Source organism: Bubalus bubalis, chromosome 3 (genome assembly GCF_019923935.1).
Source record: "Bubalus bubalis isolate 160015118507 breed Murrah chromosome 3, NDDB_SH_1, whole genome shotgun sequence".
In the NCBI taxonomy this organism is placed as follows: Eukaryota; Metazoa; Chordata; class Mammalia; order Artiodactyla; family Bovidae; genus Bubalus; species Bubalus bubalis.
The window spans coordinates 78,568,415-78,594,359 of record NC_059159.1 but is presented as its reverse complement, the minus strand read 5'-3'; the positions used below and the strand labels follow the sequence as shown (position 1 = coordinate 78,594,359).

At 37.5% G+C, this 25,945-nt stretch overlaps 1 protein-coding gene and 1 pseudogene across 5 annotated transcripts in view; one reads left to right on the top strand and one right to left on the bottom strand.

Annotated features, from left to right (window-relative positions):
• LINGO2 (leucine rich repeat and Ig domain containing 2) overlaps nucleotides 1-25,945 on the bottom strand; it is a 1,154,206-nt gene that overhangs the window by 298,995 nt on the left and 829,266 nt on the right. The gene's annotated exons all lie outside the window — the stretch shown is intronic.
• Nucleotides 5,580-15,732, top strand: LOC102412972 (annotated as a pseudogene).

Genomic DNA, 25,945 nt, shown 5'->3' with positions numbered 1-25,945 from the left:
TTTCCTCTGTATGAGCAAACACCACCATAGAAAACATCAGTATTTTAAAACAGAGTCCTGGGAACAATTTTTCTTGAGATATTTTCCTTCTTTTAGTGTCCTTATTTTCTCAAACTACATTTTATAATCTCCTTTATTGCCCTGATGTCCAAAAGAGCCTTCACATTTTGAATCCTAAAATATATTTGGTGATAATAATGGATCTTGGACCAAAAGACCCTCTTCTAACATTTCAGCTCTCAGATACTGAGAAAAATACATGACTATGTGAAACAGGAACTTCTTTTTAATGTGTGAGATTAACAAGGAAAAAAAGAATATGTGACCACTGAAAGATGGGTTATCTTATTTTGTGCTGGTCTTTTTGTTACTTTTTGTATAAGGTACACATGTGAAAAAAATAAGATAATTATCTATTTATTATGAGACTGAGGCGATGAGTAAACTACATATCCTAATGAAATGGTGTGGAAAAAGAGGAAGGAGATCTATTCTTAAAGCAGTCTATAATAGAGACTATACATAAGAGCTAATGTGGAAAGGGACAAAGGTGAAGGCAGAGTTATAAGTATGCATATCTATATCTGAAGACTAGAGTCTGGGCTCTGGTTCTGATATATGATATCTATTGTTGCTGTTGCTAAGTCGCTTCAGTCATGTCCGACTCTGTGCGACCCCATAGATGGCAGCCCACCAGGCTCCCCCGTCCCTGGGATTCTCCAGGCAAGAACACTGGAGTGGGTTGCCATTCCTTCTCCAATGCAGGAAAGTGAAAGTGAAGTCGCTCATTCGTGTCTGACTCTTCATGACCCCATGGACTGCAGCTTTCCAGGCTCCTCTGTCCATGGGATTTTCCAGGCAAGAGTACTGGAGTGGGGTGCCACTGCCTTCTCCAATATGATATCTAACCCTATGCAAAGTTAATAATTTAATCTGGAATTTTCAGTTTTTTCCATTATATAAAAGTGGACCAGGCTGACTCAAAGAAAATTGAAGTACTAAAGCTGATTAGGTATGCACTTATAATGCAGACTGAATCTTCCTGGAACCCAATCTGACAATCGGGGCCAATCTGCTTCCCAGCTGGAAAATCTGCTCTCCCAAGGTCATCAAAACCAAGGCTGTTCTGAACTGAGTTACATGTACACCGCCATGAAGAACAGAGATAAATAAGAATGTCCTCTAGTTTTCTGCTATCATTTCATTCCCTGATACCTTTGGCCACAACTCTACCTTCTCCAGGACCTTGGGTGAGGACTATAAGATCCTGATAGATTAATGTCCTCTCTTTCCCTTTTGCAGGCTGAAGTCTTCCTTGAGCCTCCATCACTTCACAGGTAGATCATTTATCATTACAGATACAGGATCAGGTTTCTACTTCTGATTGTTACTTATTTCAAATATCCTTTGACCACACTTTGCACATTGGCTTGGACAACCTGAAACTTTTCTTCACTGGTGACAATTTACCAGAGTTCTAATCATTTACCTCTCTGAATGCCATTGGAGTCAAGCAGGCAGACACTCAGGTCTCCTGGTGGCATCTACAATGGACTGGCTTTTGCAGAGTTAAGATGACCTGACCCAAGGGCTACTGGCGAGTCAGTGGCCCCATCTTATTAAGTACCCCAGGACAATTCTTGAAATTCCACTGAAGTAGAAAAGTAATATTTTGGATGACTTTATGCACCAGGCACCTTTGTAGGCCCTGGGCATATAGAAGGGAAGTAGAAAATAAATAATCTGTGCCTTCAAGAAGCTTAATACTCAGAACCACTAGCTGTTTTCCTCACACTTCTTCTTTCTTCTGCCTACATAAAGAATGGATGTTTAACTTGGGGCTCAGGTTATACTCCTTTATATTTCAAAATGATAAATAGGCTTGCCTTATTCCTTATTTTAGAGTTTCTTTTTTTAAGGTCTCATAATAGGAAAAATAGTGCCAAGTAAAATTTCATATTATCACTGTCAAATTGTCAATATATTTATTTTTCTTGTTGGAGGCAATGTGAAAACATATTCCTTAAATTAAAATTTTCCTACAGGAAACCTGTCACATAGACCTTTATCAAGATTATATTATGGTTCTGTTTTGGCAAATAAGTTTAACATGCTTCAAAAAGCTATCATGAAACATAGCCTAGATATGTGGCTTTTCTTGTGAATTTTGTGTTTATACCTTTTATAGTCTTAAAGAGATGATAGTACCAGACCATCTTACCTGTATCCTGAGAAACTGTATGTGGGTCAAGAAGCAACACTTAGAACTGGACATGGAACAATGGACTGGTTCAAAATTGGAAAAGGAGTACAACAATGCTATGTATTGTCACCCTGCTGATTTAACTTCTATGCAGAGCATATCATGAGAAATGCTGGGCTTTATGAAGCACAAGCTGGAATCAAGGTTCAGTTCAGTTCAGTTCAGTCACTCAGTCGTGTCCAACTCTTTGCAACCCCATGGACTATAGCACGCCAGGCTTCCCTGTCCATCATCGACTCCTGGAGCTTGCTCAAACTCACGTCCATCGAGTTGGTGATGCCATCTAACCATCTTATCCTCTGTCATCCCTTTCTCCTCCTGCCTTCAATCTTTCCCAGCATCAGGGTCTTTTCAAATGAGTCAGTTCTTCTAATTAGGTGGCCAAAGTATTGGAGTTTCAGCTTCAGCATCAGTCCTTCCAATGAATATTCAGGACTGATTTCCTTTAGGATTGACTGGTTGGATCTCCTTGCAGTCCAAGGGACTCTCAAGAGTCTGATTCATGGGAGAAATATCAACCTCAGATATGCAGATGATACCACTCTAATGGCAGAAAGTGAAGAGGAGCTAAGGAGCTTCTTGACAGGGATAAAAGGGGAGAGTGAGAAAGCTGGCTTAAAATTTGACATTTAAAAAACTAAGATCATGACATCTGGTCCCATCACTTCATGGCAAGTAGAAGGGGAAAAAGTGGAAGCAGTGACAGAGTTATTTCCTTGGGCTCCAGAATCACTGTGGAGAGTGACTGCAGCCATGAAATTAAAAGGTGCTTGCTCCTGGGAAAGAAAGCTATGACAAAAACCTAGACAGCATATTAAAAAGCAGAGACATCACTTTGCTGACAAAGGCCCATCTAGTCAAAGCTATGGTTTTTCCAGTAGTCATGTATGAATATGAGAGTTGGACAGTAAAGAAGGTTGAGCACTGAAGAATTGATGCTTTTGAACTGTGGTGTTGGAGAATACTCTTGAGAGTCCCTTGGACTGCAAGGAGATCAAACCAGTCAGTTCTAAAGGAAATCAACCCTGAATACTCACTGGAAAGACTGATGCTGAAGCTGAAGCTCCAATACTTTGGCCCCCTGATATGAAGAACTGACTCATTGGAAAAGACTTTGATCCTGGGAAAGATCGAAGGCAAGAGGTGAAGGGGTTGGTACAAGATGAGATGGTTAGACAGCATCACTAACTCAAGGGACATGAATTTGGGAGATAGTGGAGGACAGAGGAGCCTGGTGGGCTACAGTCTATGGGGTTGCAAACAGTCGGACACGACTAAGCAACTAACACACACACATGCATATTATAGATAATCAGTCTCAAACTGTGTTCTGTAGAACAAATGGAACTGATACGTACTGTGTACAAAGTTTTCATAGACTAATTAGATTATGAAATGCCACACACCATATTTTGCTCTAATAGATTCACAATGCAGATTAAAATATTAGGGACTTCCTGGCAGACGGGTGGTTAAGACCCAGTGCTCCCAATGTAGGGGCACAAGCTCCATTCCTGGTGAGAGAACTGGATTCCATGTGCCACAACTAAGACCCAACAGGCAGATAAGTTAAAAAAGAATTACAAAAATAAATAAAATGAAGATGTTATAAAAAAAAGATTAAAATGTTGAAATCTAAGTACTTTCGTAAGGAAGGGGAAAAAAAAAAAAAAAGCCTGACTGAATGTCAACACAATGTTTTCCAGACTTATTTAGCTATGTAATACTTAAAAAAAATGTAACACCGCTTTTCAGAATAGGTAAACCATATAAAATCATTTTGCTGTTTATTTGTCTTCTGTCATACAAACTGAAATTCTCCGGGACAAGGCACTCTTGGCATCAGTAATACAAAGCACGTACTCATCCCAATAGGTACAAATTAGTGAATAAAATACTACTATGAATATTTTAAAAACACTAGACTTATTTGGAGTTGTGTTCAGAAATGGTTTTGACTAGAAGCTCTGAACATGACCTAAAAAGAGTTGAAGCTTTTACTTTTCAAACCAACTTGATCTTCTTATTGTTTGTTCACCCGTTTGTTTTGTTGGTTATAAGTTCAGTTCCTACATGGGTTGGTTAGATTGCTCCTATCTATAAGGTACCTAAATCCTAGATTTCTGACCCATAAAATCACCGTCACATACCTCATAAACACCTACAACTGATCTCCAGGAAAATAGAGGTGAATGCCACTGCTTCCTCGCTAAATCTGTACCTCTATTGCAAAACAAATAAGACAAACAAGTATGCTGCCACTTCAAAGGAAAAAGACCTCCCAGAAACAAACAAAAATTATGCATTATGACACATTTGTTTCTCCTAATTGGTGTGTGTGCCTGCTAAGTTGCTTCCATCATCTCTGACTGGGAGTGGGTAGAAATGTGGGGATCAGAGACACAATCTATGAAGAAAGCATATTATTTTGTGGTTTGCAGTCAAGTGAGAAATACTCAGGGAATTTTAAAAATTACTAGTAATAAAGGGGGATATTAAAATTCTCACTTACTGATCTGAATTAAAAAATGCAGGCAATGTGAACTGCAGCTATTTCTGGACAAAGGGTAAAACTAACATATTCAATGCTTTGTCTCACAACATAAAAAAAAATGAATAAATGCTGAAAATTAATCCCTGATCATTCTTATAGAGTCAGGAAGCACTTTGATTATCTCAACTTTATTTTACACTCACTACTATACCCAGTTATCCACTATTTTAAGTGATTGCTTATTTCCTCCAGAATACACTAAGGCATACCCACCTCTGAATATTCTAGTATAAATCCATTTTGGAAAAATACACTTCACATTCATCAGAAAATTGTATCTATATTACCTTCTGTAAAATGTACTATGGGTTTAGTTTTGAGATATGCTATGAATCCCACTTCAAAAGGGAAAATCCAGGGGCATGAATATATTCATTTCAAAAATAAAAATGAAATTCTCACAACAAAGAAAGACAAAACCATATACCTGAACACATTTCTTCTTTGATTAATTATTCAACAGTTACATTTTTGTGGCAGAATTGTTTCCCCATTCAGTAACTTTGAACCCAGTTCTACTCTGATTAAAAAACATGGTAAATGTAAGGAAGCACTGAATATTACTTTTTAAATATTGCTGTAACTTGGTATAAGTGTAATTTAAATACAGCATGAAAATAAATGACATTTTCAGGTGTAATATGACATTGTTCCTATAAAATTCCAGTCTAAGTCATAAATCACAGCCTTCGAATCAAATACGTAGGTGCAATGAAGCATTTCTAGCAAATAACTCATTTTAACAATGAAAAACCCATTGACATGCAGGATTTTGCAATCAGAGGTTCTCAGCTGCTCACCTTAAAATTAAAATTTCAGTCAGGTAAGGGCAAAATGAAGAAATCAGCATACCTCAGGTTTTATTTTAACCAAGACACCTTCTGAATCTAATTAAAATTAGGTGTTTGTTTCTTTGTCTGAACCACCAATTCCTATAATTGGGGTCCATGTAATTTGTTTGAGGAGGCCTTACAAATAGCTGTGAAAGAATAGAAGTGAAGAGCAAAGGAGAAAAGGAAAGATATAAGCATCTGAATGCAGAGTTCCAAAGAATAGCAAGGAGAGATAAGAAAGCCTTCCTCAGCTCCTCAGCGATCAATGCAAAGAAATAGAGGAAAACAATAGAACAGGAAAGATTAGAGATCTCTTCAAGAAAATTAGAGATACCAAGGGAATATTTCATGCAAAGATGGGCTCAGTAAAGGATAGAAATGGTAGGGACCTAACAGAAGCAGAAGATAATAAGAAGAGGTGGCAAGAATACACAGAAGAACTGTACAAAAAAGATTTTCAAACCAAGATAATCATGATGGTGTGATCACTCACCTAGAGCCAGACATCCTCAAACATGAAGTCAAGTGGGTCTTAGAAAGCATCACTACGAACAAAGCTAGTGGAGGTGATAGAATTTCAGTTGAGCTATTTCAAATCATGAAAGATGATGCTATGAAAGTGCTGCACTCAATATGCCAGCAAATTTGGAAAGCTCAGCAGTGGCCATAGGACTGGAAAAGGTCAGTTTTCATTCCAATCCCAAAGAAAGGCAATGCCAAAGACTGCTCAAACTACCCCACAATTGCACTCATCTCACACGCTAGTAAAGTAATGCTCAAAATTCTCCAAGCCAGGCTTCAGTAATACATGAACCATGAACTTCCAGATGTTCAAGTTGGATTTAGAAAAGGCAGAGGAACCAGAGATCAAATTGCCAACATCTGCTGGATCATGCAAAAAGCAAGAGAGTTTCAGAAAAACATCTATTTCTGCTTTATTGACTATGCCAAAGTGTTTGACTGTGTGGATCACAATAAACTGTGGAAAATTCTGAAAGAGATGGGAATACCAGACCACCTGACCTGCCTCTTGAGAAACCTTTATGCAGGTCAGGAAGCAACAGTTAGAACTGGACATGGAACAACAGACTGGTTCCAAATAGGAAAAGGAGTACTTCAGGGCTGTATATTGTCACCCTGCTTATTTAACTTATATGCAGAGTACATCAGGAGAAACGCTGGACTGGAAGAAGCACAAGCTGGAATCAAGATTGCAGGGAGAAATATCAATAACCTCAGATATGCAGATGACACCACCCTTATGGCAGAAAGTGAAGAGGAACTAAAAAGCCTCTTGATGAAAGTGAAAGAGGAGAGTGAACAAGTTGGCTTAAAACTCAACATTCAGAAAACTAAGATCATGGCATCTGGAACCCATCACCTCATGGCAAACAGATGAAGATACAGCAGAAACAGTGGCTGACTTTATTTTTCTGGGTTCCAAAATCACTGCAGATGGTGATTGCAGCCATGAAATTAAAGATGCTTACTCCTTAGAAGGAAAGTTATGACCAACCTAGACAGCATTGAAAAGCAGAGACATTATTTTATCAACAAAGGTCTGTCTAGTAAAGGCTATGGTTTTTCCAGTGATCATGTATGGATGTGAGAGTTGGACTATAAAGAAAGCTGAGCGCTGAAGAACTGATGCTTTTGAACTGTGGTGTTGGAGAAGACTCTTGAGAGTCCCTTGGACTGCAAGGAGATCCAACCAATCTATCCTAAAGGAGATCAGTCCTGAGTGTTCACTGGAAGGACCAATGTTGAAGCTGAAACTCCAGTACTTTGGCAACCTGATGCAAAGATCTGACTCATTGGAAAAGACCCTGATGCTGGGAAAGATTGAGGGCAGGAGGAGAAGGGGACGACAGGGGATAAGATGGTTGGATGGCATCACTGACTTAATGGACATGGGTTTGGGTGGACTCCGGGAGTTGGTGATGGACAGTTTGGCCTAGCGTGCTGCCGTTCATGGGGTCGCAAGCTGGACATGACTGAGCAACTGAACTCACTGAACTGATAATTTGTTTTAATAAATATTTAGAGAACTCTATATGTGCAGAAAAGACTGAGTAGAATGAAAGATGAGTAAGATCAATCCCTGCAGTTAAAGAGCTGAAAAATCTAGAAATGAAGAAAAGTCATGTACATAAACAGCATAATATTCCTGTATACCATGACAAGTTGCCAAAATTAAGGTATGAGGTGAGGGAGATATCATATACTTTTAAAGTAGATAGGCTTCACTAGGTAGAGGAGACCAAGGAGGTATTCAGGGGAGCAGCTGCAGTATGACCAATTTGGATAGATGAATAAAATTATCAGGTATCTCCAAAGAAGTGAACAGTTCAGTTGCAGGATAGTGTGATGGCTTGAAGACTAGAATCACCTGAAAGGAAGAATGCAAAGAAACTGGAGTAAGAGGGTCTTAACTTCTAATTTGAGGAACTTGTACTGATTTAGGCAAGGAGCTACTGTGGACTATTGCAGCATCCTGACTACAGGACAGACTGAAATGATGCTGTGCAATAGAAAGAAGAACAGGATGGTTATCAGGCTAGATGGGATGGCAGGAAAGAAGATGGAAACAAAAAGAAAGGTTTAAAGATCAAAGCAATAATCCAGACAAGATTTCAGGAGAGCATGAACTCTGACAGTGGTTATGACAGTGGAGAAAAGGGGATGGATGCTGGAAACTTCACAGAACTTAAAGCATAAAGACCTGGCTGCAGATTGTATATAGAAAAAGAGAGAGAGAGAAAGAAGCTGGCTCGAATACTCTGAATTTGGATACATATTGTAATACTATTAAGCAAAATATGGAATTCAAATGTATGAATTTATCCTCAGAAATAAGATAATGAGTTTGGTTCTGGATATTTTGAGTTTGGGATTGCTAATGGTACCTGGTAGAGAAGACTACAAGGAATTATAGACATAGATTGGATTAATATATAAATGTGGAAGTCATCTATGTACAGGTGGTAGTTGCAATCATTGGGATAGATGAGACAGCACAATTAGGGTACAGGAAATCCTATACCTAGGGTTTTATAAGATAAAAGTGTTTTAACATCTACTTTTGATGGGACAGGGAGAAGATCAAGAAAAGAGAAGGGCCAATAAATGAGAAAGAAAGTAGCAAAGAAAAAGAAGATACCTACAAATTAAGAAGGCATATGTCAGATGCTTTTGAACTGTGGTGTTGGAGAAGACTCTTGAGAGTCCCTTGGACTGCAAGGAGATCCAACCAGTCCATCCTAAAGGAGATCAGTCCTGAGTGTTGGTTGGAAGGACTGATGTTGAAGCTGAAACTCCAATACTTTGGCCACCTGATGCGAAGAGCTGACTCATTGGAAAAGACTCTGATGCTGGGAGGGATTGGGGGCAGGAGGAGAAGGGGATGACAGAGGATGAGATGGCTGGATGGAATCACTGACTCGATGGACATGAGTTTGAGTGAACTCTGGGAGTTGGTGATGGACAGGGAGGCCTAGGGTGCTACAGTTCATGGGGTCGCAGAGTCGGACATGACTGAGCAACTGAACTGAACTGAAACATATACTGAAGGATATAAAATATTATTGGGAAATACTTTAAAAAACAACATAATTACAGGGATATATTGCACTCCTGTGCGATGAGACTGAATATTTAAAGAATAGCTATAGGTGTCAAATTTCTTCAAACTACAGTGTATTGTTAAAATGCAATGCAGATCAAATACCAACAGGACTTTTCTAGAAATTTGATAAAATTATGAGGATAGTTTAACTTGCGAAACATAACACCAGATAAAGGATAATACTGACAGTTTAAATGCAGTGAAAATGAAAATTTCTTAATAAGAGAAAGCAAAACAGGCAGCCACAGAAAGAGGAATGATGGAGGAGACTAAACCTAAGGACCAGAATTAAATCAAATGACCCAGGAATAGTATGGTTAATTAACTCATTGGTGGTTTTCATCAGAAACAGAGAATTCAATGTGTAATTGACATTAGTTAGTCCAAGGCCAATTTCTCATAAAATTTTTAGACCTAGATTTGGTTTTTAAGATTTATATTGTTTTCAGGTATATAGATTTGCTGTCTGGCAGACCAACATTCTAATGGTAGAGTCAGTTGGATCACATCTCTAACATATGGGTTGTTGTGAAGATTAAATGAAATAATACATATAAAGTGCTTAGCACAATGTGTGGCACATAGCAAGTACTCAATATAGCAATGGGTACTATTATTACATGCAATAGCTCTTCCAATTTCAGATAAGGAATTTGAAGCTCTGGTAATTGACAAAGATCTAACAGGAGCTGGCAGAACAAGAACTAAAATCCAGAAATTCCCTGAGGTCACAGGCTATATTTAAACCCTAGTAAGCTTTTGGTCCTGCTTCATTAATACCATGAACTATGATTACCCTGCTGTGCATAGAATAGGAGCCCACGTAAAGGATAAAACAGAAGTTCAGCTTTTCTTTGCTGTTTTCCTCTAAGTTCTTTCACGTTATCTGGTTCAGCTATAAGTTAAGTGAGAATGGCACGTTACACATTTAGTGATAGTTTTCTAAAATGGAAATTCAGAATCTATATAGTTGTTCTGTTCTTCCCTTCTATGTAGTTGGTATGTGTTGTTTAACAATAAAGCAGTGTTCTTTTTTGTTATGTTAACATTAAATATTTAGACTACCCACCAAGTGATATTTGGAACTCAGCAATTTTAAAAAAAGCATTAAAAGGTTCCTAAAAGAACTATTTAGAATCCCTCTAGTTAATAGTCACATACTATGTAATAGAGTTACAAACAGATCTTCCACTGGAGGGCTTTTGGTCTGGTTACAATCCTTTCGCGGATTTCAATGTGAGCAGTATGGATGCTTAGTTTAGCATCTGACTGGTATTCAAAGGAGGGCTACAGAAAGACGGCAGCAAAGGAGCCACGTCTACTGAATACCTGAAATGCAAGCCACGCCTCCCAAAGCCACGCCCCCTCCACCATCCGTCATGCAGCAAAAGCATGAGACACTATGATGGCAACAGGCTATTAATTAATTAACCAACGTAAACAAGGCTTTATTTTTTTCTCAAAAATAAATAAATAAAAGCACAGTTTATGTAAAGTCTCATCTTAATGGTTCCATCTATTTACAATTCACTAAACACTGTACCAGCCTTAGTAAGAGATGGATCATCTAGTTTTGAGGCAGGTACCTACCTAAGGGAAAGTTCCCTTCCTCTTAAAACAATCTAGTATAAATTCCCTCTGCACAATATCCTAAGAAGGAGGCACAAAGTCACTGGAGGAAAACTTGTACTACATTTTATGATTTTGTAAGGCAGCTCTGCCTCTATCTTTAGAACACTCTCTGTGTTAAAGAGATCAACTTTTTTATTCATCCAACTTTCTATATAGCCTCTACCTTTGATCTTGGTTTTGCCCTGTGGAATTACACAGACTCACTCTGATCCCTTTAGCACACAACAATATCATGACTTCACTCCACACATATAGGCCTTCTTTTGGTTTAAATATCTTTTATTCCTCAGGGGAAAACGTTAGGATTTAAAATTTTATACCTAGGCCATTATTGTTTCTATTAACAAGCAACACAGTGATATTCACAGAAAAAGTCAAAGTTCAGAAAATATTAAACCTATGTGTCATTATTTAAAATACTATCTGCATCTATGTTTAAGTAGCTTGACATTTAAGTTTCAAGAGTGGGGAGCTATGTTGCAAACTTATTTATGATAAATATCAAAATTGCTTAGTTATAAAGTTAAATCTAAAAAAATAGCTGAAGATGTGTTGACAGCATTAAAAGTGTGAAAAATTATTCTTAAACTAGAATAAGATTTAGAATAGAATATGATTTTAAAATATTTTGGAGTTCTATATACACATATTTAAAAAGAAAAGAATGGGGAAAATAAAAGTAGGCAAAATTTCTCCTCCTAAATATGGAGAAAGTTAAAACATACCATTTTGTTCTTATTTCATTAAAGAGGTGATTTAAAAAAAGTGGCAAAGTTCAAACGGTGTACACATATTTCCCAAAATGTTGAAAATAGAGCAAATAATCTTGGGTTATAGCAATAAACACATGGTACATTTCCAGTAAAAAGTCTCTGATAACTGTACAAGGAAAAATAAAATTCTAATATGTATGGTTTACAAGAAAATAACTTAAAATAAAAGTAGAAACAAATATTAGAGTAGCAAAGAAGAACAAAAATTCCAGGAACGAGAGTGCTAATTTTAGACAGAAAATCAGATACATTGTGAACACACAAAAAAATGTGTATCTTAGTAAACATAAAATATCCAGTAACACAGTCACAGAACTTGGGAACTGAATAACTTAACATCAAAGTGTACACAACGAAACTAAAAAATACAATGATGATCAAACAGAAATACATCATTAGTAGGAAAACTCAACACATTCTTTCTCAGTTTTTTAATAGACAAAGTAAAAATAAAAATCAAAAATTAAGTTACAGGAATTTAAACAAGATTAATAAAGTAAACATTGAACCACATACCACCCTAATAGATAATTCATCTCTTTTCATGTTTTCATAGTTCATTAATACAAACTGATAACAGAAATAATTATAATTTAATTGACTTCCATAAAAGAACATCTTGTACAGACAAATGATCAAAAAAAGGCAATCAAAGAAAAATAACAAAAATTCCAACAAGGGACAAAAATTACTTCTCACTTCTCTTAGGTTTAAAGAGAAAAATCAAAACTATAGTTGCACAACTACAGGTTGTATTAGAAGTGAAAACAATTAAAATATCTTTTAGAAAAACATGAGATATTAACCAAATATACTCTCAACTTCACATTTATACCTTTAAAAGCTTTTTAACAGACAATATAATAAAAGGAATAAAGGAAATTAAACTTTATATTAGAGAATTTGCAAACAATTTATTCAACAGATTCAATGAAAGAAGATGAAAAATTATTTATATTTATATATACACAGAAATCAATTAATCTAAATGTGAAAAAGGTTGAATTCATAAATTAATTAAAAATTGACTCTTCAAAAAAATAAAAATAAAACGGGTAATCTCCACAAGGGAAGCCACTCAAAACTTAAAAGTGTAGATAGGTTTCTAACATTAGAAAGGAAAAGGTAATAGATCTCATCTCTGTCATATATGAAATTATTAGTTCTATTTCTGAGGTCTAATGTCTTTTATAACCTAATATCTCATGTTTCAATTACAGTGGCTTTATAATGTTATTTGATATTTGATAGGGTAAATCCCTGGGCTTCCCTGATGGCTCAGTAGTTAAGAAGCTGCCTGCCAATGCAGGAGATGTGTGTTTGATCCCTGGGTCCAGAAGATCCCTTGGAGAAGGAAATGGCAACCCACTCCAGTACTCTTGCCAGAGAAATCCCATGGACAGAAGAGCCTGGCAGGCTATAGACTACGGGGTCACAAAAGTGTCAGACATGACTTAGCGACCAAACAGCAGGGTAAATCTCCACCTTAACAACTTAAAATACATTGAATATGACCATCCAGCTTTTATTTTTAGTAAATTTTAATTTTAAATTATTGAAAACCTCAATATTTATTGAGATTTTAACCGTGCAATAAATATATAAAATAATTTACATTTGTAAAGTTCATCTTTCCACACAGGAAATGAATTTGAGTACCAGTTTATTTCCACCTTCTTGTACATTTAACAAAAATGCTTTGTTCTTTCCCTATAACATTCACATATTTCTTACTACAGTTAACACTTAAGTATGTGTTACACATTTTGACATCAAAATTTTTCCCATCACAATTTCTTGCTTATTTTTAATGGTATGTAGGGTTAGACTAACAAATCAAAAGGTAATAAAGCAACTTTACTAGTGAAACAAATCATATATATATATTTTTGACAAGTATCAGAATTTCAAGTTTGGCCATTATTTACTCATCACATTTCTTAAATTCCTATCATAGAAGATAATGAAAACACATAACACGGAGATCTCAATATACCATTGGAAAAGCTTTGATCAGGATTGAACAGTGGAAAGCTTGAGGATAGAGAGTAACAAGATCAAGAGATTAGCCTTGGAGAGAAAAAATGCTATCTCTATGATCAGAGAAAAATGGTAAGGGTGTGCCAGAATTAGAGGGTGAAGGGGGCCTGCAAGTTGATGGACTTCAGAAAATGTGCTTAAAAATAGTATGTGTAGGAGAGAAATTTTCCCTGTATAGAAGTCATTCACTGATAAACCATTTCCAAGTAAAACTGAACTTTTAGAGGAACGATGTGGGAAAATTAATGTTTCTATTGAAATTAAAAATTATAAATACTTAAATTTGCTGAAATATTAAAGGGATTTTAGATATTTTCATGAAAAGGAAGTGAGAAATTATTCTCACTTACAAAATTAAATAACAAATAAGATTAATATTTTCAGCCATGTCATACATTTGGAAACCTGCATAAAATGGTATCCTCAGTTCTAAGATATAGTACTCTCTTCCTTAATGTGTTTCAAAGGACATATTTCCACATAGGTATAGTAAAACTTTCTATTTGTGTAATGATTTTGTAAGGCTACTTGCAAAGTTCTATTATCTTTCACCATATTCTGTGAGATAAGTAAGGAAAAGGGGCCATTAACTCCATTTTGCAGATGATACCATCAAGACACTCAATTCCAATGACCCTTAGCATGATTATGATAAAAAGGCCCATTCTGAATTCTAGGCATCTTATCAAGAGGATGCTTCCCTTGCTTAAGTTATATGTCTAGCACCATCCTTTATACTAAAATGTTCTCTAATATTTTCAGTGTTAGTATTTAAGGTTTATATTACATGAAAAAAATTTAGTACAAAAACATCCTTACACTGTCAAATTCAAACCCCATGCTAATAATGTCTATAAAACTATCTCTTATATATGACATCTTTTTCATGGAACGCGGCATGGAAAAAAGCTGAAAAATAGCATTATTTGGAAAGAAGGCCATGCCAATTGCATTGCTGTGAATATTAATAACAAGCCTCCCATTTCAATGGAAAATATCTTAGGGTCATCCAAATCTGGAATGATCTCTTAAGTCTTTTAGAACAAATTAAGGGATGGGGCTTCCCTGGTGGCTCAGATGGTAAAGAATTCACTGCAATGCAGGAAACCTGGGTTCAATCCCTGGGTTGGGAAGATCCCCTGGAGGAAGGCATGGCAACCCACTCCAGTATTCTTGCCTGGAGAATCCCCACGGGCAGAGGAGCCTGGGGGGCTACAGTCCATGGGGTTGCAAAGAGTTGGAGATGACTGAGCGACTAAGCAGCAGCATACTTCTCTTAAGACAGATACTGTGACAGCTTAAGTATGTATGTTTCATATCTCCATTAATATAAACGACATGTATACTATAAACAACATATATATCTTTGTCCTCTACTTCATCCCTTGTTAAGAAAAAAATGATAGACAACCTAACTGAACAAACTTGAGCTACAGTGAGTTTGGGCAGTTAAACATATTCTACTTCCTATTCACAGAATTTTTATACTACAGATGCCATTAGAGTCTTAAGTTACATTATCAGAAGTTTAAGTATATCTGGGGCAGAGGAAAGGCAACTTCCTAAAACAACCAACATACGATTCCACCTCCGTGAGAAAGACACACTGCAGTGGTAGGAAGCACGAAGAGAATGTGAAGGACTACTATCAGAAATGGATAGAAGGGCAGGCTCAGAGCCTGATTGATAAAACAACAGCTACTTCAACAAGGAAAGATACCTTCTATTTCATTCTCTGCTCCTCCTCCTGCAGGGGCAATGATCCCACCTCCCTCCAGTCTCCCAGGACCTCCTGCCCAGGGATGAAGCTAGCACCCCACATGGGGGGCCCTCCCATGATGCCAATGATGAGCTCTCCTCTTCCTGGGATCATGCCAGTGGGACCTGCTCCTAGAATGAGGCTGCCTATGGAAGGCCACATACTCATGATGCCTGGGGCCCCAGTGATGAGACCTTCTGCCTGTCTCATGATGGTGCCCACCTGGCAAGGAAAGACCTGACCAGAAAGATAAAGACATTGGAGAGCCTCCTCATATCAATTTTACATGACTTGCTTTACTTCATTAGAAGATCATGGTGCTGTGACTTGGGTGTTTTCTAAGAGAATAACAAGGAAAACTTGTTCCCCCTTCCTATCAAAATGAGACTAGTTTTGGAGGGAAGTAATGCAACCAAAAAAAACAAAAGTGATTTTCATTTGTATTGTGAAATGTGAAAATAAAATTTTCAACTCTTTAAAAAACAATCCTGTGGGAAATCATGTAATCAACACATATATAAAAGCCTGACTTGATTAAAACAGAAAACCAAAATGATAGGTATCACTATAGAATAGTCGGGTGAGTGTAAGTTTGACCTGCAGGGTTACTTCCATTTAACACATATTAAAAGTTCCTGTGCTGATTCAGTCAGTAAAAGTAGGTTTCTTATTTAACAATGCTAGTGTTGAGAATGGAGAAGGCAATGGCAAGCCACTCCAGTACTCTTGCCTAGAAAATCCCATGGATGGAGGAGCCTGGTGGGCTACAGTCCATGGGGTCGCCACGAGTCGGTCGCGACTGAGCGACTTCACTTTCACTTTTCACTTTCATGCAATGGAGAAGGAAATGGCAACCCACTCCAGTGTTCTTGCTTGGAGAATCCCAGGGACGGCAGAGCCTGGTGGGCTTCTGTCTATGGGGTCGCACAGAGTCAGACACTACTGAAGCGACTTAGCAGCAGCAGTGTTGAGAAATGGCAATTTTTATAAACAAACTAGAATTAGAGATCAGGCTGCAATCAGCTTTGGAATACCAAGCTGGGAGATAGTTATTAATCATTGAAAAGAAAAAGCCAAATAATAAGCTTTCTAGAGCTACTCTAGACCATGGTGTTACTTAGAACACCTCCTCCCCTCATCCAAAATACTTGTTGTTCAGTAATTCAGTTGTGTCCAACTCTTTGTGACCCCATGGACGCTAGCACTCCAGGCTTCCCTTTCCTTCACCATCTTCCAGAGCTTACTCAAACTCATGTTCATTGAGTCAGTGATGCCATCCAACCATCTCATCCTCTATCGTCCCCTTCTTATCCTGCCTTCAATCTTTCCCAGCATCAGGGTCTTTTCTAATGAGTCAGTCCTTTGTAATAGGTGACCAAAATACTGGAGGTTCATCTCCAGCATCATTCCTTCCAATGAATATTCTGGACTGATTTCCTTTATGATTGACTGGTTTGATCACCTTGCAGTCCATAGGACTCTCAAGGGTCTTCTCCAACCACCACATTCCAAAAATATCAATTCTTTAGTGCTCAGTCTTCTTTATGGTCCAACTCTCACATCCATAAATGACTATTGGAAAAACCATAGCTTTGACTAGATGGACCTTTGTTGGTAAAGTAATGTCTCTGCTTTTTAATATGCTGTCTAGGTTGGTCATAGCTTTTCTTCCAAGGAGCAAGCATCTTTTAATTTCGTGGCTGCAGTCACCATCTGCTGTGATTTTGGAGCCCAAGAAAATAAAGTCTGTCATTGTTTCCCATCTATATGCCATGAAGTGATGGGACCAGAGCCCAAGAAAAGAAAATCTGTCACAGCTTCCACTTCTTCCCTTTTGCCATGAAGTGAGGGGACCAGATGCTATGATCTTAGTTTTTTGAATGTTGAGTTTTAAGCCAGCTTTTTCACTCTCCTCTTTTGCCTTCATCAAGAGGCTCTTTAGTTCTTCCTTTTCTGCTATAAGGGTGGTGTCATCTGCATATCTGAGGTTATTGATATTTCTCCTGGCAATCTTGATTCCTGCTTGTGCTTCATCCAGCCTGGCCTTTTGCATGATGTACTCTGAATATAAGTTAAATAAGCAGGGTGACAATATACAGCCTCGACATACTGCTTTCCCAATTTGGAACTAGTCCATTGTTCCATGTCTGGTTCTAACTGTTGCTTCAACATGTACACATACAAATGTGCACAATTACATATATTAACATATACATGTTAACATATATTAACATATACATGTTAACATATATTAACATATATCAACATATAACATATTACATATATTATACATATATAATATGATTTGTGAGAAGATATTTTTTAGGAAAAATAAGGTGCAGAGTAAATTTTACTTTAGAAAATACCTTTGTAACATTGTACCTATCTACCTATCTATCTTCCTAAAATCAATTTGATTCATGTGGCTATTTATTCATAGGAAAAATCTTTGAGGTTTTACCCAAAACCCTCTAGAGTAATTCGACCTGAAGATGTATACTTCTTCTGATGAAAGTATATTTTCCTATGCTGAAAATGAAGTTTAATGTATTTGATATACTCAGACCAGTGATTGAGTTTGGATCAGATATTAATCTTTATTTTTCAAGTTTCTTAGAATAACTGTGGCTATAAATGTGTTTAATAGGCTTACTACACATGAACTGCAACAAGAATTATTTAAAACTAAAAATAAAAAGAAGAAGGAAAGTAAGAGGATAGTCTTTCTTTTTTTCTTCTTTTTTTTCACAATCATGTGCTTTACAAAAGAAGGTTCCTTAAAATAATTGGCCATAAGAGATTTTTCTAGATTGAAGTAGGTTGATTGAATTATCAAATTCCACAGCGTAATGGAAATAATAAACCTGCTAAAGCCCAACTTTGCAAAAAAAAAAGCCCACTTGAGTTTATTGGAGAGAATTTTGTATCAATGCTAAATGAAATAGCAAGCATGCAAGAATAATTACTTTTACTTACTGTTCTCATTAAAGAAAAAAAATGAGTTATCATTCTTTTAGTCAGAAATAAAAATTCTTTCCCTATCATTACCATTAACTTGACTTGTTTTATAATTTAGAGAAGAAATCCTTTAAAATTCTTTCTTGAAGTAAAAGAAGGAATAGGCAATTTGAATCAAACAAAAGGGGGCACTTTTTCTTTGATCTAACAATTATCTTAAGTTTTTGACAAAAGTGCTACAAATTATTCTGATGGGAAGGGCAATGTTTGGGTGCCATGACTATTATGCTTCAATTTAACATTCACTTTCAGACATGAAAAAATCTGACTATAAAGACAAGGGAAAAAAAACCGTTCTGTTTTCTCACTGTGGGAAGAAATGGAAGTTGACTAAAAGTGAGTACTACTTGAAGGCCCTGTCCTCATGGACCTTACAAACTTGTGGTTAGGAAAGTAAAGGGTTTGGCATGATGGTAACATCTTTTTGAGTTCTCATAACACAGTGACTTCCATGCCACTGTTTTCAAAATACGCAGACAGACGTTGGTTTCTGGGAAGATGGAATGGACGTACTTTCCCCTATTTCTCTCACTAAGTGCAACTAAAAATCCCATAGCGTATACACAAAGTGTTTCTTTTCCCTAATATATGTAGATTTGGAGCTGAAGAACACAGTAGCATGGAAACACCAACAACAGGTACAGACCAAAATAGTGCCAACAGAAGTCTCCCCTCAGGGATGCAGGGGACACAGGTTTGATCCCTGGCCAGGGAACTAAGATCCCATATGTCAAGGAGAAACCAAGCCAGTGAGCCACAACTAGAGAGTCCATGTGCTGTGATGAAAGATCCTGCCTGCCGCAACTAGGACCCAAGCCAGGCAAATAAATTAAATATTTCCTTTTTAAAAGTCTGCCCTCCAGTGAAAGGGCCAGGCAAGGAGCTGCTGAGCAAGACAGGAAATTTGAAGAAAATAATGGTTCTGCTCCAGGCAAAGACTACGGAAAAACCTCTGGCCCCACCTATACTCATGACAGCAAGGGCTGAATGGGGAGGCCAGGCGGCTAGCCCGGAGGGACTGTAACAAAGCCAACACCCTCCCCAGAGTGGAGTCAGACAGGGAGCTGAGGTTTTCATCTCTATCAGTCAGTAAGGAAAGGCCAATGGAGACCCTGTGAAGAGTTGGTTCTTCCACCCACACTGGGCAGTAATGAAGTGCTTCTCTCCTTTGAGGGGTTGTCAGAGGAGGACTGGGGAGAGTCAGGACATCTACCATTACCCAGTGGTGGTGAAGCCATGCCTACCATGGTACAACAAGTGGGGAACAAGAACGCCCGTCTCCATCTACAGGAAAGGAACCTCCCTACCCAGTGAATATATGCCTAGAGGTCACCTCCAACTAGAAGTAATAAGGTGCCTTCTCCGTTTCTCTAAGGGTAAACACAGATTGGAAAAAAAAAAAAAGAATTTTCCCTGGTGCAAAAAGGGAGACTTTTCCATTCCCCTCCCCTTGCTTAGAGAATTTGCTTTAGAAAACTTTTATTTGTGATTCTTTTCCTGCCCCTTTGAGCAATATGTACATCTTTTTGAAAGCTATATAAGCCTCTTGCCAGTGTCGAAGAACCTAGGAACTTTTTTTCACAAGGACCTGGCTGCCCTCTCTTTGAAACTAAATCATCAAAGAAGATAACACCTTTATCCTCAGATTCCATAGAAGGACAGAAGCCTGAATTTCTCAGGATGGTGCAAAGCTACCTCCTGTCCTATACATATGAGAAGTTTAATTCTTATTTGGATAAAGGCACTTAGGAAACACAGATTGTCACCCTAGTTATCAGGCCAATGTAGGATGAACTCTGTGTGACAGATATTAAGTCTTCTTATGTGAGAATTAGTTATCATTTATCCTGAAAACATGCAGGCTATGGATTGTATCTCCTGGTTATACAAAAGGCTGAGATTTCTTTCTGTTTTTGCAGTCTCAGAAGATTGCCTGTGATACGCATCACAGTCTAGTTTCAATTATTCAGTGACAAAACTGTTGTCTCGTCTCTCTTTGGGGAGAATTTTTTCTGGGTTGGCAGAATATTTTATTATTGATTATATTTTACTAAGAGTAAAAGTAAAAATGATTATGCTAACATACTGATGTTGAAGGGGCTCAGAGCAATCCTCCTCCCGAGTGTCACTTTTGCATACGAATTACACTGACCTGAAGTTGACAAAGACTGACAAAGTTGACATTGACAAAGACTCAGGAAAAAGGTGTTTTGTTTTTCACCTTCGCCTTAACTGGCTAAAATAATTTAGATAGATGACCTGGTACAGGGAGAAAGCTATCACAAGAGATTAAAACAACATGGACCAGGTGTGGTAAGCTAGGGGGAAGCCAGCACGGCCTATTTGTTCAAAGTCCTCTCTGTGTCTACTGTCTCTGAATGGCAAGGCGAGCATTTGTTTACCAAATAATTGCTCTTTCCATCTTTTTGTGAATTGCCTTCCTTTCTCTTGAAACTGCACACTTCCATCTCTTTTTCCTTAGCTCAGAATGGCATATGAGCCTCAACTGCTTGCCTGTTAGGGAACCTCTCATTGTCTCTGTGGATTTCCTGTACATACATCATTTTTTCTTTTCGTTACTTAATTTACATTTTTCTTTTCGTTACGTCAATTTAACTAACAGACTAGCCAAAAGAACCTAGAAGGGTAGAGGAAAATTTTCCTCCCCTACAATAAATAAGTTAATGTATTCTCTATAAAATAAAGTAATATAACAGCACACTAATATATATTAATAACAGGGAAAATAAATCTCAAAATTTAAATTTAAATCAAAGACAGAGAGGGATATATATAATGATAAAAGGGTCAGTTCTTCAAGAAGGTGTAGCAGTCTGAAAAGTGCCTACATGTGTGTGCGTGCTCAGTCGTGTCTGACTCTTTGCAACCCTATGGACTGTAGCCCACCAGGCTCCTTTGTTCATGGCATTTTTCAGGCAAGGATACTGGAGTGGGTTGTCATTCCCTTTCTCAGGGGATCCTCCCAACCCAGGGACTGAACCTGAATCTCCTGTGTCTCCTGCATTAGCAGGCTGATTCTTTATCACTGAGCCACCTGGGAAGCCCTATAACAAACAAGAGAACTGCAGAATAGCACAGAGATTATGGGTGAGATTGTATATCTGAAGTTGATCTCATTGGAGAAATAATAGAGCAGAAAGAAGAGTGGAAGAGAGGATGGAATATTAAAGCAAGAGGAGATCTTGATTCATATGTAAGTTTTATCACTAAATAGCTATGTGACCTTGGACAATTCACTTATCTTTCTGAACCTCAGTTTCTGCATTTTTTGTAAAATCTACAGTTACATAGATGACTCACAAGTTTCTTTTCAGTCTAAAATTTTAGATCTCTCTGAGATCATGTAATTTTGTGTGTTCTGGAAATGGATAATTTTGAGAACAAGCACAAATACTTATAATGAGAGTTTTTAAAGTAGATTTTTTTTTACATTCTTAAAAGAATTTTGGAAATGGTTTATACAGAGATAATAATATAGATGGAATGGAAGTTAAGAAATCATAGTCAACAAGTTTTGAAACAAACCACATTGTAAATATCTTACTCTGAAAATAGCATACCACTTTTGAAATGGCCTTAGCATATACTAAAGAACACCCTGAGCATAATGCCAAAATTCACATATGAATAGTAAATTATTTTTAAAATGGGAACTATGGTTGAGAGAAATCAGCAGATTGTACTTCCATTCTAAGCCTTGAATCATGAGTTATATTTCAAGAAAAATCCAGTCAAATTAGAGCAATCAGTGAAAATACATGTTCTATTTTACTACATATAGCATTATATATAGTATGTATGTACTCACAGATGTATATTATGCCATAATATATATATCATAGTAGATACATATTATGCAATATAATAGTATCAGAAAATGCTACTCTATTAAAAACCTTAGGGACTTCCCTGCTGGTCCAGTGGTTAAGACTTAGTGCTTCTGCTGCAGGAGGAACAAGTTCAATCCCTGGTTGGGAAATAAGATTCCACATGCCCCATGGCCAAAAAGTTAAATGAATAAATGGGCCAAAATACTTTAAAAATTTTATAAATAATTTCCTTCAACACCTACTTTATACCAGTGAGGAGATTAATAACAGCATTTGAGTGACATAGTGAGCAATATACAAAATGAGGGGGATCCTGGTATTTCATTACATCCATATCAGTTCAGTTCAGTCGCCCAGTCGTGTCTGACTCTTTGCAACCCCATGGACTGCAGCACGCCAGGGCTCCCTGTCCATCATCAACTCATGCCCACTGAGTCGGTGATGCCATCCAACCATCTCATCCTCTGTCATCCCCTTCTCCTTTCACCTTCAATCTTTCCCAGCAACAGGGTCTTTTCAAATGAGTCAGTTCTTTGCATCAGGTAGCCAAAGTATTGGAGTTTCAGCTTCCGCATCAGTCCTCCCAATGAACATTCAGGACTGATTTCCTTTAGGATGGACTGGTTGGATCTCTTTGCAGTCTGGGTACTCTCAAGAGTCTCCTCCAACGTAACAGTTCAAAAGCATCAATACTTCGGTGCTCAGCTTTCTTTATAGTCCAACTCTCACATCCATATACAACTACTGGAACAACCATGACTTTTACTAGGTAGACCTGTGTTGGCAAAGTAATGTCTCTGCTTTTTAATATGCTGTCTAGGTGGGTCATAACTTTTATTCCAAGGAGCAAGCGTCTTTTAATTTCATGGCTGCAGTCATCATCTGCAGTGATTTTGGAGCCCCCCAAAATAAAGTCTGTCACTGTTTCTATTGTTTCCCTGTCTATTTGCCATGAAGTGATGGGACCAGATGCCATGATCTTAGTTTCCTGAATGTTGAGTTTTAAGCCAATTTGTTCACTATCCTCTTTCACTTTCAAGAGTCTGTCAGGAATATAGTCAAGTCAAGATGTAGCTGCTGCTATGCTGTGGTCAGTCATTTCTGACTCTTTGTGACTATATGGATTGTAGCCCATTAGGCTCCTCTGTTCATGGGATTGTCCAGGCAAGAATACTGGAATGGATTGCCATTTCCTCCTCCAGGGAATCTTCCCGACTCAGGGATTGAACCTGCGCCTCCTGGTTCTCCTGCACTGCAGGCAGGTCTTTACCACTGAGCCATCGGAGAAGCCCTCAAGATGTATCAGTTCAGTCACTCAGTTGTGTCCGACTGTTTGTGACTCCATGAATCACAGCATGCCAGGCCTCCCTGTCCATCACCAACTCCCGGAGTTCACTCAGACTCACGTCCATCAAGTCAGTGATGCCATCCAGCCATCTCATCCTCTGTCGTCCCCATCTCCTCCTTCCCCCAATCCCTCCCAGCATCAGAGTCTTTTCCAATGAGTCAACTCTTCACATGAGGTGGTCAAAGTACTGGAGTTTCAGCTTCAGCATCATTCCTTCCAAAGAAATCCCAGGGCAGATCTCCTTCAGAATGGACTGGTTGGATCTCCTTGCAGTCCAAGGGACTCGCAAGAGTCTTCTCCAACACCACAGTTCAAGAGCATCAATTCTTTGGCGTTCAGCCTTCTTCACAGTCCAACTCTCACATCCATATGTGACCACATGAAAAACCATAGCCTTGACTAGACGGACCTTGTTGCCAAAGTAATGTCTCTGCTGTTCAATATGCTATCTAGGTTGGTCAAAACTTTCCTTCCAAGGAGTAAGCGTCTTTTAATTTCAAGATGTGTATTGGGTGTTAATTTAGAGTAACTTATATAAATGGTGCCACGTTCCCTGTATTCAAAATAATTAAACAAAAGAAGCTGGCATTTAAAAATAAAAGTTCTATAAGCTATGTGTTAGCATGAAAAGTAAGTAACAAGTAAGTATTTTCAGAACAACTATCAAACCTAGCTTCCTCATGTTTCAACTTGCTAAAAAAAAAAAGAATACATAGTTATTATTTTCCTCTATAAATAGGTGGAAAAATAAAGCAGAAAAAAATAAATGGATGTTTCAAGTCATTATAGTACATATATTGATTTTCATGGGGCATTAGAACAGATGCACATTTCTTTCTTTGAGAGTACAGTTTCATTAAATCTTAAAAGCACACTGTAGGATATTGACAAATGCCCAATGAGAAATTCTGTCAACAAGCGTTTTCTGACCACTTAACTCTGCAGGGCACTATATTAAACACAATGAGACGTCACAAAAGAAATGCAAGGCATGGCCCTTGGGTTTATGGAAATTAAAAACAAAGACTGGTGCATACTTTAGAATTTAAGATAATCTGTTGTAGTAGGTGAGCACAGGAACATTCTTATTTACTTCACTCAGTCAAGAGGTAAATATATTCCTAGCTATTCTCAGCAGTAAGTTAAACGATTCCTCTTACTTGCATTATATTTTTGTAACCATGTTTTTAGTAGTTCCTCCTGGAAATTAAATAAATGTTAAACGAAGAAAATCTCTTCTCAAATTCAAACAACAGAATCAATTAAGATGGTAGGAATTAAAAATCCCAGGGTTTGGAAGCAGTCCAACTTGGGGCCAAATGGCATTTTCACCATTTTAACCATGTAGCCTGGGGAACTTAACATCCCCTCTGATCTCAGATCTCATTTTCCTCATTTCTTAAACCAGGCTCATAAAAGGCCAACCTAAGAGCATAATTGTAAAAAGTAAATTATACATAATTACATATTAAAGTGTTTAGTATACTACCTAGTACATAATAGTTGCTTAGTAAATTTTAGGCATCATTAAAATTAATAATAACAATACGACTGTTATTTATAAAATTTGGCAGAATATAATAAGGAACATTTATATTTAGGTATGGTTTCCACTGTACTATTGGAATATGACAATAAAATGGGATTAAAAAAACCCTAAAATATGCAGAAATGTTTCCCTATTTTCTCAACACCTTCTTAATACACTATATCCAGTTTTTAAGAATAAAGAGACTACTTTCAGGTCCCTTGTTTTATCTGCCTAGATGAAATATAGACACATGTATTTATTTCACATCTAGTACAAAGAATATATCATCATGACACTCAATGAAGAAAAATCATAGAGTTTGTAGCAATTGATGACTTTCAGCAACACTTTAAATCCCAAGAGAGGGCTCACTTCCAACATACCCACCTTGTAACTTATCTATAAAGGTTCCAGGAAATCGTCCCTTTTACTGAAGGACAATTTTACTTTTGGCTGGAGGATAACTTTCCCTGAAGGCTGCCACTCAAACAACAACTTTACAAACAACTAATAGGAACACCAAGTCTAATACATACATTCATGTAGAACCTAACTTCTACAGTTTGCCATTGAGTACACTCCATTATTTGTCCTGGACAATGATACTTCTTCCTCACAATTTTATGTCAAAATAGTTGTGAAAATAGGTTTATATACAGCCCAAGGAAACTAATGAAATTTTTTGGTCTTGTTTTAGAGGCACTTGAGATTACTTAGC